This window comes from Marmota flaviventris, chromosome 3 (genome assembly GCF_047511675.1).
Source record: "Marmota flaviventris isolate mMarFla1 chromosome 3, mMarFla1.hap1, whole genome shotgun sequence".
Classification (NCBI taxonomy): Eukaryota; Metazoa; Chordata; class Mammalia; order Rodentia; family Sciuridae; genus Marmota; species Marmota flaviventris.
The window spans coordinates 107,731,227-107,749,179 of record NC_092500.1 but is presented as its reverse complement, the minus strand read 5'-3'; positions in this window follow the sequence as shown (position 1 = coordinate 107,749,179).

Below are 17,953 nucleotides of genomic sequence, written 5' to 3'. Positions count from 1 at the left end.
AAAAATGTTGAACTGAAAAGGTAAAGAGTATTAGGAGAAAAATGTTTTTAAATAAAAATGAAGCTTAAAAACCTTTAATATTAGAGAAATAGGTACCCTTAAGGAAGTAAAAATGTCCTACAAGGATTGGTCAGGAGCAAGAATTTGCTGTAACATATTTCCTAAGCATTCCTAAACACTGTGGCATTCTTCATTCTGGAATGGAACCTACCCTTTAAACAAACAGTTGCCTTCATGAATCATACATTCAGAAAGCCATTCAGTAAAGTTGCTTTCCTGGTAGAAATAGTCTCCTTTATATAAAGTAACAGTAGGACTGAGCTCTACTGGGTTAACACAGCAGCACATTGTTTAACCTCTGGAATATTCTAGAGGAGAAAGGTAGTAAATTAACCAGATGCTCATCATACACATTTGTCTTTTGTGCTAGTTTGGAAAGCACTTTTCCATTGATTATTTCCCTTTCACCTTTTCTATGAATAAGTGAGCAGAGACTATTTGCACCTTCAAGAGGAAATAGGTGGGCTGGGGTTGTGGTTCAGTGGTAAAGTGCTCACCTAGCACGTTTGTGGCACTGGGTTCACTCCTCAGCACCACATAAAAATCAATAAATAAAAGAAAATTTTTAAAAAGAGGAAATAGTCTCCTTGAGCTTGGAGGCTTACAGAGCAGATAGGTGTGGAGTAAGATACATCACTGTTCTTGCTTGGATCTGAAATGTCCCTTTGGGGGAAATGATTGGATCACAGGTCTCTGACCTCCTCAGTGGTTTAATCCGTTGATAATGGAATTGATAACTGACTACAGGTAGGTGGGAACTAGTTGGAGAAAGTAGGTCCCTGGAGGCATACCCTGGAAGGGTTTATTTTCTTCTGGGTCTTTACCCCAACCCTCTCAGTTTCCTGGCTACCAGGAGCTAAGCACCTTTCCTATACCATACTCTTCGACCATGATGTTTCTGCAATGGAGTTGAACAGCAAAGAATTGAGACCTCTGAAACCACGAGCCAAAATAAATCTCTCCTCCTCCAAGTTGTTCTTGTGAATTATTTTGGTCACAGCAACAAAAATCTGACAAATACAATTACACTGTGAGGAAAGAGTACTAAATGTGAGCCTTGGTTCTTCTGAAGTGAGAGATAAAAACCACGTGTTAACACTCGCAAAACAGTAGGCAGAACTCAGAGTGAATAGGAGGAAGCTTTTCAGAACAGTTGCAACGAAACCTTTTGCTCATCCTATGTTGGAGGTTTCTGGGAATTGCCCTAGCAAGAAAGAAAAGTCTCTATAAGGCCCTCCATACTGTTTCAGTATAATCCCCTTCCTATTTTCTGCTTGCCCTGCCATATGCAATCTATTCCACAGCCATTTGTGCAGCCACCTAGTGACCTTACCACTGCAGGTAAGAAATGAGAAATTTTGAGGGCGGTTGCATTCCCTGGATTTTCATGGCCTTGGCATAAAAATATTTAGTGCAGGTACTATCCAAGCAGTGAACTGGTAAGGGAGGTTTGCAGAGTGCTGTGAGCCACAAAATCACCTTTCCGCCTCTAAGGGGTTGTCCCAGCTTTAGAGGCCATGATAGTCTGTAAATACCAAGGCCGGCAAAAGGAGAATTATTGCTTCCCATGCCATCTGAGTTTTTCCAGACCTTGCAATTAAAAGAGTATTTCTCTGGCTTTCTGCTGACCTATGAAGGGTGTGTTTTATCACCAAGGATTAATATTGATCTGGGAACTTCCTTGAGTTTGAAAGAAGCATCATTATTTATTGAAAAACCAGGGTGTTTGACATTGGATGAGCTATGGAAGGGGTTGGCGAAGACAATCGTGTACTCTCCAGCTTTTCACTTTTGCCGATTTTGAATTTCCTCCATATGCTGACTCAATTTTCCTTGCTCTCACGTATAAAAAGAAAAAGAAAAAAGAATAAGTAGAAGAAGCAACTAGCCATGAAAGGGAAAAGTTAACAAAGGCCACAAAATAAAATAGCTAGGCATTATAGGTAATAGAAGACTCAAGGCATTGTTATCCAAAGTCAAGGATTTCTAAGGCTAACAAATAAGCCACAAATGTCATAAAAGAATTTCAAAAGTCTCCTTTAGTTCCTGTGTAGCAGACTCGTGCCCCTTCTGACCTTTCCTTCTGTTTTTCTTTTTTTCCCCTGTCTCTTTAAAGAGCTAAATAGCTTTCTTCTAGCATCTTTACTCCCAGGTAGAAGCAGTAAGATATGACTGTACAGTTATTCATTTGTCTTTTCATTTAACAAATTCTATCTGTGTATGTTATGTGCCAGGGACTTTCTTAAACACTGGGAGTGACCATGACAATAAATGTTTATATTGAATATCTGCTATATATAGTAACCTAAGTGTTACAGGAAAGAAGTCCAGAACTTTCTGAGAGAAATGCTGACCCAGGCTTGGTTCAGTAAGACAATCCCTCAGTAGGCTGCAGAAGTTTTACAGATGCCATCCTCCTTCCCTTTGCAGGGGGAAAAAGTGAGTAAATAGTTCTTATTCATCTCTGTCAATTTATTATTCACCTACGTATTATCTCAGTTGGCAGGAAATTTGTAACTGGCACTCTTCTTATATCCAATACCAACCCACAAATGATTTCTATATTAAAGAAGACAATATATAGAATGATATTACTATTTGAAACAAGTCAGAATTTATACAAAATAAGATTTAAAAAGCAAAAATTTTAAGTCCTTTGCATTTTTAAATGAAACTCTGGATATTGAGCTTTGCTGCCGAGGCTTGGGATTCAGACTAGAAAATAATAGATTGTGAGATTTTTCACCAGAAAATTGTCATGGATGTTTGAGCTTAGAAAAAAGCAGCAGATGCTTACAATAAACCCAAGGGAAATAGGAGGGACCAACACCTCAGGAGATATCAGCAAAGAACAACCAAAAATTCAAGTACCCAGCAAGATGGGGGTTGGCTCCAGAATTATTAGAGAAGACCACACATGAAGAAGAAGAAGAGCAGAGGTCTTCTTCCCCACAGATTCCCATTCATTCCATTTCTGTTTTGGGAAGGGATGTGGAGAGAAACAATCCTGGTAGGAAATTTGAATTCTATGCTGCCTATCAGGAGGCTGAGTTGCTTTTCTCAAAAACAAGATGAGATCACGTAAAATACAAAGGTTACAATTTTTTGGACATGAGAGTCATTGTGTTTCAAATTACTCTGTGATGCTAGATGCATTGATCTATCTGGCTGGACTAGATTTCTTTTCAGGGAGGAGAGACATAATATAGCTTTGGTGTCTATTGATTTGAGAAGTGAATGCTAGAGAAGAACTCAGACCAATTAGTACCGTCCTCTTGAACATGAACCTAACCTTGTCCTTCCAAAGGTCCTCCAACCTGTGTCTTCTGGATGAGAATCTGAGCTAGTGCTTTTGAACATGTAGAACAACAACAACAACAACAAATATTAGAGGGCTTTAGGTATTTTTTCCAATATAACAGAATAAAGACTATTTGATCAAATACTTTCACGTGTCAAATATAATTTTCTCATCTACTACCAGTTTCAGCAAACCAAGAGTAGGAGTAAAGAACTAATCAAGTAAACAAATTAGTTCCTAATGAGTCTGTCATCTTATTTACACCTTGCTTTGAAGCAAAAGTAACTGACATATCACCTAAGAATTAAAAGAGGAAAGGGAAAGGCTTATATTACTATTTGTTTTTCACTGGTATATATATGTATGTATGTATAAAGATATTGGAAACACAGTCTGGCCTAATCAGAAGACTTTTGGTTCTTTCATGTTCTTTACCCAAGCGTTACAAGGACAGGTTCTGGAGGTTTAATTAGAGGAGGGGATCAGCATGACATATTTGTGTCTTAGTTGGATGCAAAATCTCACCTAATTCCCAACATTGTTCGATAATAAATATTTAACAGGAAGCCATGCAGAGATGGAAAGTATTCAACTCGGAGGAAGATGTAGCACACCAGGCCAATAGTTAAGCCAAATTACTGCATTTTTCAGCTGGAAGGAGCAGATTTGTAAACGAACTGACAGAAAAAATTAAACCACCTCACAAAGAGTATTGAATCTGAAAAATAGCCATCTGCAGGCTTCAATTATTTTCATTTAAACATGTATAATATTTTATCACTTAGAGATGTATAAGCATGTATAAACCTTTTATTTAAACATATATTTCACATTTAAACGTGTATAAATGAATATAACATTAAAGGAAATAAGTCCAGGTAATGGAGATCTGCCTTCAAAATATCAGCTGTTTTTTTTTCTCTCACATTCTTGTCCATGGAAGAGGCCCTGAAAAGATTGTCTCATCAGTCAGACAGCATGAGTCAGCCCTTCATCAGAGCCTTACATGCTCTTGGTCGGGTTTCTACTCTGTTAAGAATCTTCTCAAATGTTGGTCTCATCTATCTCCATCTTTCAACTATTACTCATTCAGAAATGTAAAGACAAGGATGTGGGAATGCATAGGGTCTCCAGAGGCTCTAGTTATCATTCACCAAAAGTTAAACATGCGAATAAATTAATAACACTTAAAGAGAGCTTTTGAGGGCGTATTTGCCAAATGATTTACCTGTCATTCTTTCTCTTTTCAAAACTCTAAAAGAGCCTCCATTTTGAAGGAAGCCCTGCCTATAATCTTTGAGAAGCAAAAATCTTCTTGTGTCTGTTTGGTATATGGGATTTCCACCTGTTGAAATCCCTAAAGCAAGGAAATCATAAATCGATGCCAATTATAAGACCCACTGAGGTTTTTTTCATGATCAAATTGAGTCCGGTTCCAGCTTTCTTTCCCTCGCCCCTTTGCTCCTTTTCTGTACCCATTTCTCCATAGTAAAAGACTAAGTTTGCTCTCTCAGGGATACTCTTATTCCCTAATGACAAAAAGAAAAAGACAGCAGGGTCTCATCCCCTTCCCACCCTGGCCCCTCCTGTTTGTTCATACCCCATGAGGGACCCAACTGTCTAATGTGGGCTGGATATGAATAGACTCAAGGAAGATTTATGGGAGGTTGCCTCTTTCCACTTAAAATTCCTCAGCTATACACATATTCTGGCAGACGCTTGTGAAGTAGAACAGCTTCAATTCATTTAAATTAGAATCTTTTTCCTTCCCTCCTGTACAAAAACAAAGAAAAGTCATTCAATTCAAGTGACATTTAGCTAATTGTGATCATGTCATTTGGTGAATACTTAAAGCTTTGTAAGCTACCAACACTATTCTTTTTGGTTTTAAAAACTGATTCATTGAGCAGCATGTGCACACACTTTATATACATTGAAAATGTTGATACTTTTTCAAAGCATCTAAATAATGTAAAAATAAAATTAACAGTAATAATAACAACAGTAACTAACATTTCTTTGAAGAATGCCGTGTCAGATTCTTTTCTAAGAGCTTTGCTTATTAATCACTTGATATACATAAGAGTCCTGTATGATCAGTCACAGTGTCCCCATTTAGTACAGGAGGAAATGGAGAAAGGTTGAGTTACTTGCCTGAGGACCCATGAACTGCAAGTGTAAAGCCCACATCTGAACCTTGGTAAGGGTGTCTCCAGAGTGTGGCTCCTTCAGGAAATAAGGACATGGAGACATCTCTGAGAGGGAACAGGAAATGTATCTAGCAGGTGAGACAATAACTGAATGAGTAAGAAATATACAATTGCTTCATATTTTATTATGAGATGGCATGAGATAAGTATCATCCTGAGTATAAGCTTCTCCCTTGTAGGCCAAGTAAACCATCGGGGTGAGGAAAGTTCTGGATGGGGACTTAAGATGGGGACTCCATAATCCAGGGATGAAGGAATGAAGAGGGAAGTAAAAATGAGTTTAAGAGATGAGCCCATTCAAGCTGAGAGTCAAATCCATAGATACCCTAGCAGAGCAACAGACAAGGAAGATTGTGTACTTAGAAGAATGAAGAGAGGAAAAACAGAAAACCGTGTCTGAGGGTCTTCCAAATGCGCTGATAGTGATGGACGACCTTCTTCCACAGGGAACTTGAACTTTAACAGGAGAGTTGGAAATGGTGATGTGAAGAGCCAGTTTGGGCTGTGTTCATGATCTGACTGCTGCCGACATACAGCCTTAAGCACTCCCAGAATGTACTTCTTTATGGCCTATTCTCAACAGAAGCCAGATCAATCCTATTCACATGTAATCAGAACGCGGGATTCTCATCTTCAACTCCTCCCATGGATTCCACCCTGGTCCTCCTTCACTCTGCTGTAGTCCTACTCATCTCCAGAGTGATTGGAAAATCCTGCCGCAGGGCCTTTGCACTTTCTGTACCACTTACCTTGAATTCTGTTCTCTGGAACATCAGCAACACTCATTTCTCTCTCCTCTGTTTGGTCTCTGCTCCAATGTCTCCTTATTTTGAGGCTTCCCTTTGAAAACATCCTCTATCTTTTCTGCCTCCAATATGTTGTCCATAACTGTATCAATACCTGGTATGTTGTGTATTTATTTTTATTCATTATTCTCTACTCATGTGAATACAAGCTTTATAATGAGAAGCCCTTTGTGTTCTTCACCACTGTATGAAGCACTTGGAGTGGCATCAACACACAGTAAGCATTCAATAGGAATTGCTGAAGGAGAAAATGGAACAGGAATTGCTGAAACATTTCAATCATGGGCAATGGAACCGAAAAGTGGAATAAGACTTTTTTATTAGTTAAAGGTAGTAGACTGAGAGCCCTTAGGCTGAATTCAGTCCTAAGCCATGTGTTGTTCTATCTGCACAGCAATTTTTCAACAATATAAACCAATATTTAAATATCAAGGGAGCTCACATAAAAAAAAAACCTAGAATTCTGGCTTCCTTTCAAAAAGCTAATAGATTTGGCATCCTCTAGATGGCTATTCTCATGTTTCAAGTGTCATCTGAACCTGAGTAACAGCTTCCCTGTTAGGCTGGATCTGCCTTCTCCAGCCAGCACACCCACCCACCGCTGTCTCACCAACATCCAGACCAAGCCTTGATTACCATGTACCATTCTTATCACACTGCCAAATGGATGAAGGCAGAGAAATATTGCTTGCACCCATGTCTCTGTCAACTGCAGGGGAGCAAAAGACTAAGACAGCCACGTGACTCAAGAAAAATGGGAGAGAGCAGACTTCTTTACAGAAGGGAAGACTTTACTTGCCTCATCTATGTTCCTCGCCAGGCCCTTGAAGTCACTTCTGGTTGCCACACCTGTGTTCTGCCCAGACCGAGCAAGATAAAAGGATAAGCTGGAACAGGTGGGCCTCTTGAAAATTAGCCTTCATTGTCCTTAAAATAAGAAATCTTGGCAGAACACTTGCGTCTGCTTCTTTGCCGTTACTTCTTGTTTGTTATTATAATTATTTTTACCTGTAGTTTCCTAGAAATATTTCCTTGTAAAGAACTCCATATCTCACTTAACTGCAAGGAATCTGTAAAGTATGACTGATCACTATGTGTCTTTCTTTCTTTTTTTTTTTTTTTTGGTATTGAGGATTAAACTTAGGGGCACTGAGGCACATCCCCAGGCCATTTTTGTTGTTGTTGTTTGTTTGTTTTTGTTTTTTGAGGGTTTTGGTGGGTTTTTTTTGTTTTTCTGTATTTTTATTTAGAGACAGGGTCTTGCAAAGTTGCTTAGGGCCTTGCTAAATATCTGAGGTTGGCTTTGCACTCATGATCCCACCTCAGCTCCTGAGCTGAGCTGCTGGGCTTACATGCCCTGCTCACTATGTTTTTTTGTTTGTTTGTTTGTTTGTTTAGAGTGAGAGAGAGAATCTCTTTTGTAGATGGACACAACACAATGCCTTTATTTTTATGTGGTGCTGAGAATCGAACCCAGATCCCACCTGTGCTAGGCGAGCGTTCTACCACTGAGCCACAATCCCAGCCCCTCACTATGTATTTTGAGAAATGTTAAATGTTTACACATATCAGCTTACATGATCTTCCCAACTCACTTACCAAATAATGATAATAATAATAATGATAATAATAATAATAATTACTCCATCTAATAGAACAGAAAATTAAGACACAATGAGAAAAAACAACTTATCAAAAGCATCAGAGTTAGTAAAGGGCAGAGCCAGAATTCAAAGCCAGGCCTATCTAGCTCCAAACTCATTCATACTATCCCATTGAATTGCCTTCACTGTAACATCACTGCAGTTTCACAGCCTTGGCACTATTAACATTTGGATAGGAGAAAGGGAGGTACAGTGGTGACATCCTATACCTGGTAGGATGGTGAACAGCATCCCTGGGCTCTCTACCCATTAGATGCTGGGAGCACCCTCCCTCCACCCATTATGGCAACCAAAAATATCCCCAGACAGCCAAATGATGCATAGGGGACAAAGTGGCCTCCAAATGAGATCCACTGAACTAAGCAGAAAGTAAGATTTATTTGTCCCCACTTGGTCAACCTAGTTAGAAAACTCATAGGACCAAAAGAACAGGTAGCAGTAACTTTTGGTAAGACTTTAGGTACAAAAACAATTTTTTTAAGCAAAAAATTGGAACAGTCCCCGAATGGGGGATAGAGACAAGGAAAGAACTGAAGGAGAGAGGCAATAGTGATTGTCAATCCATTCTGATCATGAATTTCTTCCTCTTGAGCAATCATGATGTAATTTTAAGCAAAGGCACTCACAGTACTAATCTTGGTTGATTTCAGCTGAGCCACAGGCAAAGAAAACTTGGAAAGTTAATAGAACAAAAAAAAATGCTAGAAATACTAAAATAGCATAGCAATTCACCAGACACATAATTGAGTTTTTTAAAGTATATGTATTAATTGGGAAGCTGGTTTGTTTGATTTTAAATAGAATTAAAGCATGAATTTTAAAATTTCACTTTATGGAGTAAACATGTTTTCCTGACATCAAAACACTCATAAACAAAATTGTACAGGAGTAAAATTACAATCACTCCTGCCTAGCTTCCCTCCAGTACTCTTTCTCCTCTTACTAAGTGCCTCTACCCAGAACTGTAATTGTACAGTGACCTTTGTTATCAGGTAAGTGCTCCATGTTTTTGTATGGTTTAATTCAGTAATATCTCAAGGTAATAAGGGTTATTTCAGTTTGATTGAGAAATGTTGGCTTCTAAATTTAGTATTAGTTGTGAGGTTTAGATTCACGAGTAAAGTTACATTTCATAAAAATGAATATTTATTGAAATACCTAACGGAGATTTCTAACTATGCAATAAGAAGAAAACAACTGATAGAGAACACTGAAATATGGCTAAAGCACCTTTCGTGTACATTTGGGTATGCCTGGCCTTTGCTGAGAGAAGAATAATAGTCGGCGTGTGGTTTAGCAAAATAGTATTTATTATTTGAGAACTGTTTGACAGGTAGCCTTGTGCAAGAGTGCTAATGGGAGACACAGAGGCTTAGATAAGGCCCTTGCTTACAGGTAATAAAGGCCATCTCAAACTGGCTTAAACATAAAAGAAATTTATTAGAACGATTTTTGTGCTGCATGCAATCTGAGGGTATTATTAATAACCAGGACTCAGGACGATGGGGGACAAAGCAGCATGGGGACTTTTGAGCAGCAATCCAACACATTCTCTTGCAATGAGCTGTTCTCATGAGGCAGGCTTCAGTTCCCACCTTGAAAATCTTGTTGGTCCTTCCTGGGTCAGGTTCTAATCCCTGGGGAAATCAGCTGTTTTTCAAAAAGTCAGAATGCCTTGGAAGAAATGTAGCTATGTGGGTCTCATATATTGCTGGAAGAGAGGGCAGTTCTCAGTGAATAAAGTCCAACTGGGATTGTAATAGGAGATGAAGGAAAAAACAAGTGTAAAATAATAGACACTTTTTTTTTTTAATTTAGGAACCATGAGAGTACAGCATCATGGTAAAGACCATAGTCTCTGAAACAAGTCTGTTGTGTTCAAATCCTAGTTGTGCTACATACTAGCTATGTAATGTCAAGAAAGCAATTAACCTCTCTCTGCCTCAGTTTCTCTATCTGTAAAAGAAAGTCAATAACATCTGACTTATAGAATTATTGTGAGGATTAAATCCATATATCAAAAGTATTTAGGCACTGTCTGGCTCATAGTAAATGATAGATAAATGTTTGCCAGTGTTTAGATGTGGAAGACATAACCTAGCTGTGGCTAGCTGTCTATGTATAACCATAGATCTCAACACTTGCCCAACTTCAGCTCATACTAAGCCCAAATTTTGAGTGTTCCTCTAAAAATTTCAAAGTTCACAATGAACTAGCATGATGATGGATGGATGGATGGACAGACAGATGTAGTTATAACTTTCATGGAAAGGCAAAAAAATCTTCATGTATATTTCAACAAAACTTAATAAAATTATTATAGGATTCTCTAATCTTTCCTCCATATTCTTTACTGCCATGAGTTTTTCTTTTCCCCATGCAGATATCGAACACCCTTCTAATGGCTCTCACAATTCAATCCGACTCCAAGTTTATGCTTGGCTAGGGAGTAAAAATTTTAAAAGCTTCACTTAGGCAAATTCACACTCTGCCTCACATGGCCTGCCCAGTATCCATACACAAATAAAGCATTCTCAGTCTTGTGCTAGGTGCAGAGAGAGGAAAAGACCAAGACACGGGGGAAGAGAAAAGATTCTGCAGTTATTAAAAACTCCCAAATTGCTCCATAATGTTTCAATTTGATAGATATATGAAAACCATGGGCAAAGAAACCTGGTGGAGGTATTTGGAGGGCTCTGGGTTAGCATGAGGGTAAGGGTCAGTGTTAGAAGGATCCCCCAGCGATGTCCTGTCCTATACATGGTAGGATACTGAACAGCTCCCTGGCCTCTACCCACTAGATGCTGGGAGCATGCTCCCTCACCCATTGTGGCAACCAAAAATTTTTCCAGACATAGCCAAATGCTCCCTAAGGGGAAAAAGCGGCCCTCAAATGAGAATCACTGCACTATAGGGAAAGTAAGATTTGTTTATTTCCTCTTGGTCTACCTAGATGGTGCTGGCTAAAGGGAGGCAAATAAGAATGTGATTGATCAATAAAGCTCTGGCAATTTCTTTATCCCTTTCAATATCCATTTTCTTTGTAAAATGGGGATAAAAATAGCATATACCTCACAGTACTATTTTAAGCATTAAGTAAAGTGATGTATGTTCAGTGCAACAATGCTTTCACATCAAAAGAACAAGCTGTTATTACTAATAATGATGATGATTCACTATCATTAAATTCATTAAAATTAAGGTGTTTCCATTGAGTCAGAAGATGCCAGGGCACTAGGTGATGGAGAATCTAGCAGAAGAACCCGTGAAAATTCTAAAATGGTGTAAGCAATAGACATTCTTATCAGATGCTTACAGTTATGTTTATGTTTACAGCCTACAAATAGTGTCCTATAGTAGCAATAATTTCTGATAAGGTAAATTTTTACACTAAGAAATAAGGATGTGAATGATAAAGAAGGAATGGGGTTATAGTCCAGAAAAATGTGCTTTGAAGAACTTTCCCAATACTGTAACCTTTATATCCAGTGGCCTCAGTGTGCTGGAACTCAAGACCTCAAATTATGCCCACAAAATCATTTGAGAGACCAGGTACAGGATGAGTCATAGGTTGTAATCATACACAATACCTCCCATGTAGAGTTACCAATCTTATCTTCATCTTCACCATGATCCACTACTTAGTTCAGTCCTTAGCAAAAGTAGAGAGACTCAGGACACATTTAATAAAAGACTAGATGCTAGAGCTAGTATTTTATCTTCTTAAACTTGTTAAGGGCCTATTATCATCCACAAGTACTAATAATAGAAATGAAGCTCATAGAGAGATGTGCTCCTTCAAGATCACAGTACTGAATAGTAAAAACAAGATTTAAGCTCTGACCTTTCTTTCATCACACATTAAAATGGTTTCATTGACCTGAAACTTGAGATTGACACATAGGTACTTTGGACTCCTCAAATACTGACCCAATAGTGAAGGAGTTTATGTACTGACTGGCTGACTAACCCTGATTACCAAGGGGAAATAAGTTACTATTCCACAATGAGGCTAACGGAGTGTGAACTCAAGAAATTCTATGGGGCGCCTTGTAGTACTTTCCTATCCCACAGTAAGAATTAGAAAGTAACTGATCTTCTATTAAGATGTATTCTTTCTGAAAAGACCTCCAATGGCTCAGGAAATAATAATAAGAATCAACAAGAATTGTATAAAATTTAAAAACTCCACATAGCAAAGGAAACAAGTGTAGAGACAGCCTACAGAACGGGAGAAAATCTTTGCCATCTACTTTTCTGAACAAAGGATTAATATCTAGAATATATAAAGAACCCAAAAACTCAACACCAAAAAAAAATCAGTTAATAAATGAAAAAATAAACTAAATAGACATTTCTCAAAGAAAGTATGGATGGCCAATAATTATATGTAAAATATTCACCATTTAGCCATCAGGGAAATGCAAATCAAAACTATACTGAGATTTCATTTCACCCCAGTCAGAATAGCTTTCAGCCAATTTCTGAGCATGGCAGCAGGCAGATATCCCTCTGAATGACTGAAGATTGTTCCAATGGCCAATGGCTTGAAGACTCTCTGACACGTTGGGAACCTTCTATTGACTGTAAGGTGCACAGTGCATTTCCACCCAATCTTGTTTCCCTCTTACTTTACTGTTGATCAGAATGGCAAAATTATCTGACAGCTCTTCACCAGCACCCTCTCTATTTTCTCTTATAGGCATTTTCTCTAATAAAAGCTGCACATTTAACTTCATCTTAGAATCCCCTTCTTAGGGGACCTGGGCTAATAAAGTTCTGTTGAAACATCTTTATAACACAAGTGGAAGCCAAGAGCTTCATTTCCAAGATACTCCTTCCTTGTAAAGTTCTTGGTTAGGGTTGACCCATGCAAGTAACTTTTATGGCATTTAGGAGGCCCACTTGAGATGTTATTGTACTTAGGTGGTCATAATGAGACAATTCTGGAACTTTACAGACTTCTGTGAGTTCTTTATTTCAGTACATGGGGGAAATGATGGAATGTTTCGCAAAGACTTAACATTTTCAGTTTGTTCATATTATTCATCAAAATCAGCTAATTTGGTGTTTCAAAGATTGGAGAGAATTTTTACAAATCTTTATCACATTATTGATTTCCCAGGAAGAATAATCCAAAGCTTAGATCATAGGTGTGTGTGTGTTAGGGGTAGGGGGTCATAACAAAAACAAAACATTTTTGTATCCATAAAGAATAAGCCAATATAAGAGGAAGAGAAGCAAATAAAGGTTAAAAACAAAGGGATAAAATTTGTAGCCTGAATTGAATTCATAGATTTTTCAGAAAATACCACATATAGATAATTTCTGATAAAATAATTTTACCTAGATTTCTTTATCTTAGAGCAGCAATATATGATCATGAGATGAGATGTAACCGTCTACAAATTATCCTTCAGGTGTATACTTGCCTCTTTTTAATGATTTATACAACAAATGTATACCCGTGCTTTAAGACAAGATTCTTATACTTCTTACATGAGATGAATCATTTTATTCCGTACTGAAGAAAAATACAATACCTCTTCTGTTACTAATTTCAGAAAAAGGCAGTACCTGAGAAAAGAACAGTACTTCAGACTATGCTGAAATCTAAACAAGCAAAAAGACACCTTTGGAAAACTTACTTGCTGAGAAGTGGATTGTATTTATGTTTTGTGCTTCATTTTTTCCTTCCCATCTGGAATATTAGAAAATTTTTTCTAAATAATCTGGCCTATTTGCCTAACAATACTCCAATAGTCACTACATCATTCTTTGGACATTGACCTAAAAGGAATATTTTCCTTGTGTTTTTGGTTTTTTGTTTTACTTTTCACTTCAAAATAGGCTAATATCACCAAAACAGGCAATACAAACTTAAAATTTAATATCTAACAGGCTTATTGAATCATTTTACACACGATACTGTGCATCTACTACTTTGGATGCATAGTCAGAATTCAGAAGGTAAGGAACTTGGAAACTGCCACATCTCCAGTAAGGTAAACTAAAAGCATTGTACCTTTTGGGACATTGCATAGATTAATGCCACCATCAGAAGCTGCAAAAACATAGGCATGTGTGATTTTACCTCACTTAACGCACATTTTTTCCCAGTATGGTTAAAACCCAAGTTTCTTAGAGTGAATGTAGATTCTTCAGTCATACATTGATGTCCACAGAGGCTATATAGATCCAGAAGTAGGATCCTCTGTCACACATCAACACAGGTTCTGGTACTTGATATACAGATATTGGCTGAACAAGTACTTTCTTTTTAGTTCACATCAACAAAGATAATCCAAAGATGTTTGCCTTCAAGATTGAGGCTTAGAGATTTGTGATCTCTACAGTTCATTGTCTGCAAGAGATTGAAAATAAATTCTGTCTAACATGTACAGGACCATATTCACTACCCTAGGAACAATTTTCCTAATTTATCCTGGTCATTTCTTCTGTTACCCTATATGCCTACGTAGGATACACTCAGACCAGGAGATGAAACCTGCTGCATTCCTAAAGCTTCTGGTGGCTCACTGATAGCAGGGATGTTGCACTGTGGGAAACAAATCTCTGCACCATACTACCCATCTAAACAAAGCAGCCCCAAATTTGGGGTGTCTTTTTGTATTCTGGAAGACAACACCTGCCACATTTGAATGTGTTTTTCTGATCAATTTTCTGTATAGTCTAAATTTTTATTGGTTTCATGTGGGGTCTGGAGTAAGAAGAGACTCTGCAGCAGGGTGCAAGTTGCCCAGCAACTTATTCCAACCCAGTAGACCTGGTGGTGCCAGAGGTTATCTATGGAAAATAGAGGTACTTTACAAAGCTCTTAGCAAAGCACCTTAGGGTTTCAGGTGTTGAAAATGCTTGTTCCTAAAAATATATCTTCTTTTAAAAAGTAACTGCTAGATTACTGCTGAGCTCTGGTAGAGACTGAGCACCTGATCACAAGACACCTACTGACTCTGAAGCCCAAAAACCTCTTTAAGTACTGGATGTTATGGAAATATGAAAAAATAAAATCAGATGGTGAAGCATTTTTCAATTAATAAATAAAAATTATGTACATAAACTAAACCTCAGAGGGCCACAATGTTATAAATCAAGTATAATGAGCTAGTGGATCAGATTGCCTTAGTATCTTTCTCTCCTCTGTTGCCACTTCTTTCTCAACCTGCACATACAACTAGTTAACAAAGATGGAAGAATTATGGTTTTGGTTTATGGACAGGGATGAATAGTATGATGGCAACAGCTTGAAGGGGATTGTTGCTGCATTACTATCCCACTGAGGGTTGGCTCTGAAAAACAATAGAAATTCATATGAAGAATATTGAGTACACCAATATGATTGTACATTTTAATTGAAATATCTTGAATATAGATAAATGATTGATGCACAATGACAAGGACTTGGAAAAAAATGATAGACTACTGATATGAAAGACTTGGGGAGAGGTATATATTTGGGTTTCTTAGAATGAGTAGAGTATGCACAGCTACTTGTGTCTCATCAAATGTCCACCAGAAGGGATGTGTTGTAAAGGAGGCCAAGATGACCCATTTGCTAAATGTTAAACCATCCTCTTTTCCTAACCACCCTCTTTCCTCAGTGTATCTATTTAAAAAGTGGTCATGGTAACAGATGTAGAGTTTGATTTTGAGCTCAACAACATGACTTTTGCTTCAGTGAGGTTAATCACGTTATGGCTACTGCTGAGAACACATACCACCAACATCAAAAGCCAATATTAAGACCCAATACATCATTGCTATCTAGAAAACCCTGGTGTGGGGTTGATTACATTGAATCTATTTCCATCATGGAATCAGCAATACTCTATTCCTAACAGAATCCAAGCTGGATATGCTGTTCTAAAAGATGTGACATATACCTTAATTATGTGGACAATATGGGGCTGGGTTGGTAGGTAGCTCAGTGGTAGAGTGCTTGCCTAGCATGTGTGAGACACTGGGTTCGATTCTCAGCACCACATATAAATAAATAAAATAAAGATCCATCAACAGCTAAAATAAAAAATATGCGGACAATATGTATTTATGTCTATCCATAGTGAAAGTGAATGGGTCAAGAGGTGACAAAGGAAGCAGCCACTTATTGTAACATTTAAGGGATTTTTTACATCTTCCCCTCATTAGGTTGCATGCAGTAGGTTTGGAGGTCCTGCTGGCTGAGAAACAAATTCTTCCACTGAGAAAATAGTCATTGTTCTGCTAAACTGAAAACTGGAAATGCCTCATGGCCATTTGAGGCTCCTCATTGTGTTTAACCAGTAGGTAGAAACCATTATTCCTCTACTGGCTGGAAAGATTCACTAGATTACCAAGAGAATTAGACAAATCAAGGACTTCACTGAAATTCAGCAGATTCAGTTGGATGTCTCTTAACCTATCATACTAAGCAGTAGGGAATTGAAGAAACCCAATAAAATCAGAACCTCCAAGATCCCAACTGTTGTGAAAAATGTTTTGGCTCATCCCATCCAGTAAAGACTTCCATTCACAAAAGGGTTCTGACAGAGAACAAAGTGATCATACAGTTGGTGACAGAAAAAGGAAACAGACCTTCAAGTTCAACTTTAAGAGCAGTTATAGAAGTGAAGGCTCTTTCATGGATATTTAAGTTTAACTAGCTGCTTTTCAATAATTCCATTTCTGTTTTTTAAAACTATGATGCATAGCATATTTCTGAGGGCTAATATTTTGGATTTCATGTAGAACAAACCCTGAAATTACTTCAATCTGTGATGATGTGTTAAACTTTGGCACATTAAAATTTTAAAGAGTTTATTTGAGCAGACAGTTATTCATGAATCAAGCAGCTTCAGACTGCAGGCAATTTTGGATTCCACCAAAAGGGTGTGAAAAGAAGAGCGTTACAGAGTGAATGCAGAAGCAAGGCAAAGAAAACATTTGAAGCTGTAACATTATTTGCATCATTCCAGTGGAAAGTTTCTAGTCCGAGGCTGGTTGGCAATGTCTGATTGGTGAAGCTTCATTTTACCATTTACACAGTTTGCTGACATAGGAACTCAGCTACCTGGAGCTTTCTGTCTAATGGCTTCCCAATAGGTTATTTCAGTATATAACTAGTGTGGACTTGTCTATTGAGGGACTCACATTGTTATCTAGATAAAGAGATAAGAATTTATGGGGCTGGGGATGTGGCTCAAGCAGTAGCACACTCGCCTGGCATGCGCGGGGTGCTGGGTTCGATCCTCAGCACCACATAAAAATAAAATAAAGATGTTGTGTCCACCGAAAACTAAACGATAAATATTAAAAATCTGTCTCTCTCTCTAAAAAAAAAAAAAAAAGAATTGATACTGAGGGGTAAAATGGATGAACTAGGTGTTTTATTCCACTTTTTTTTTTTTTTTTTTTTTGCTGCTGTGACTAAAGGATTTGACCAGAACAACTGTAGAGGAGGAAGAGTTTATTTGAGGGCTCATGGTTTCAGAGGTCTTACTCCATAGAAGGCCCGGCTCCACTCCTCAAGATTCCAGGTGAGGCAGGACATCTTGGGGGGAGAGTATGGCAGAGGGAAACAGCTCACATGTTGATCAGAAAGCAGAGAAAGAGTCCACTCACCGGATACAAATATATACCCAAAGCCACACCTCAATTCCCATATCCTCCAGCCACACCCTACCACTTCAGTTACCACTCAGTTAATCCCTATCCGGGGATTAAATCACCGATTGGATTAAGACTCTTACAACCCAATCATTCTCCTCTGAACCTTCTTGAACTGTCTCACACTTAAGCTTTTGGGAAACATCTCACATCCAAACCATGACATTGGGTTATACAATCTCAATAGGCTGCCCAATCCATTCATCTCTACCAATTCTGTTCTCTTCCTTTCTACCCCACATTTTG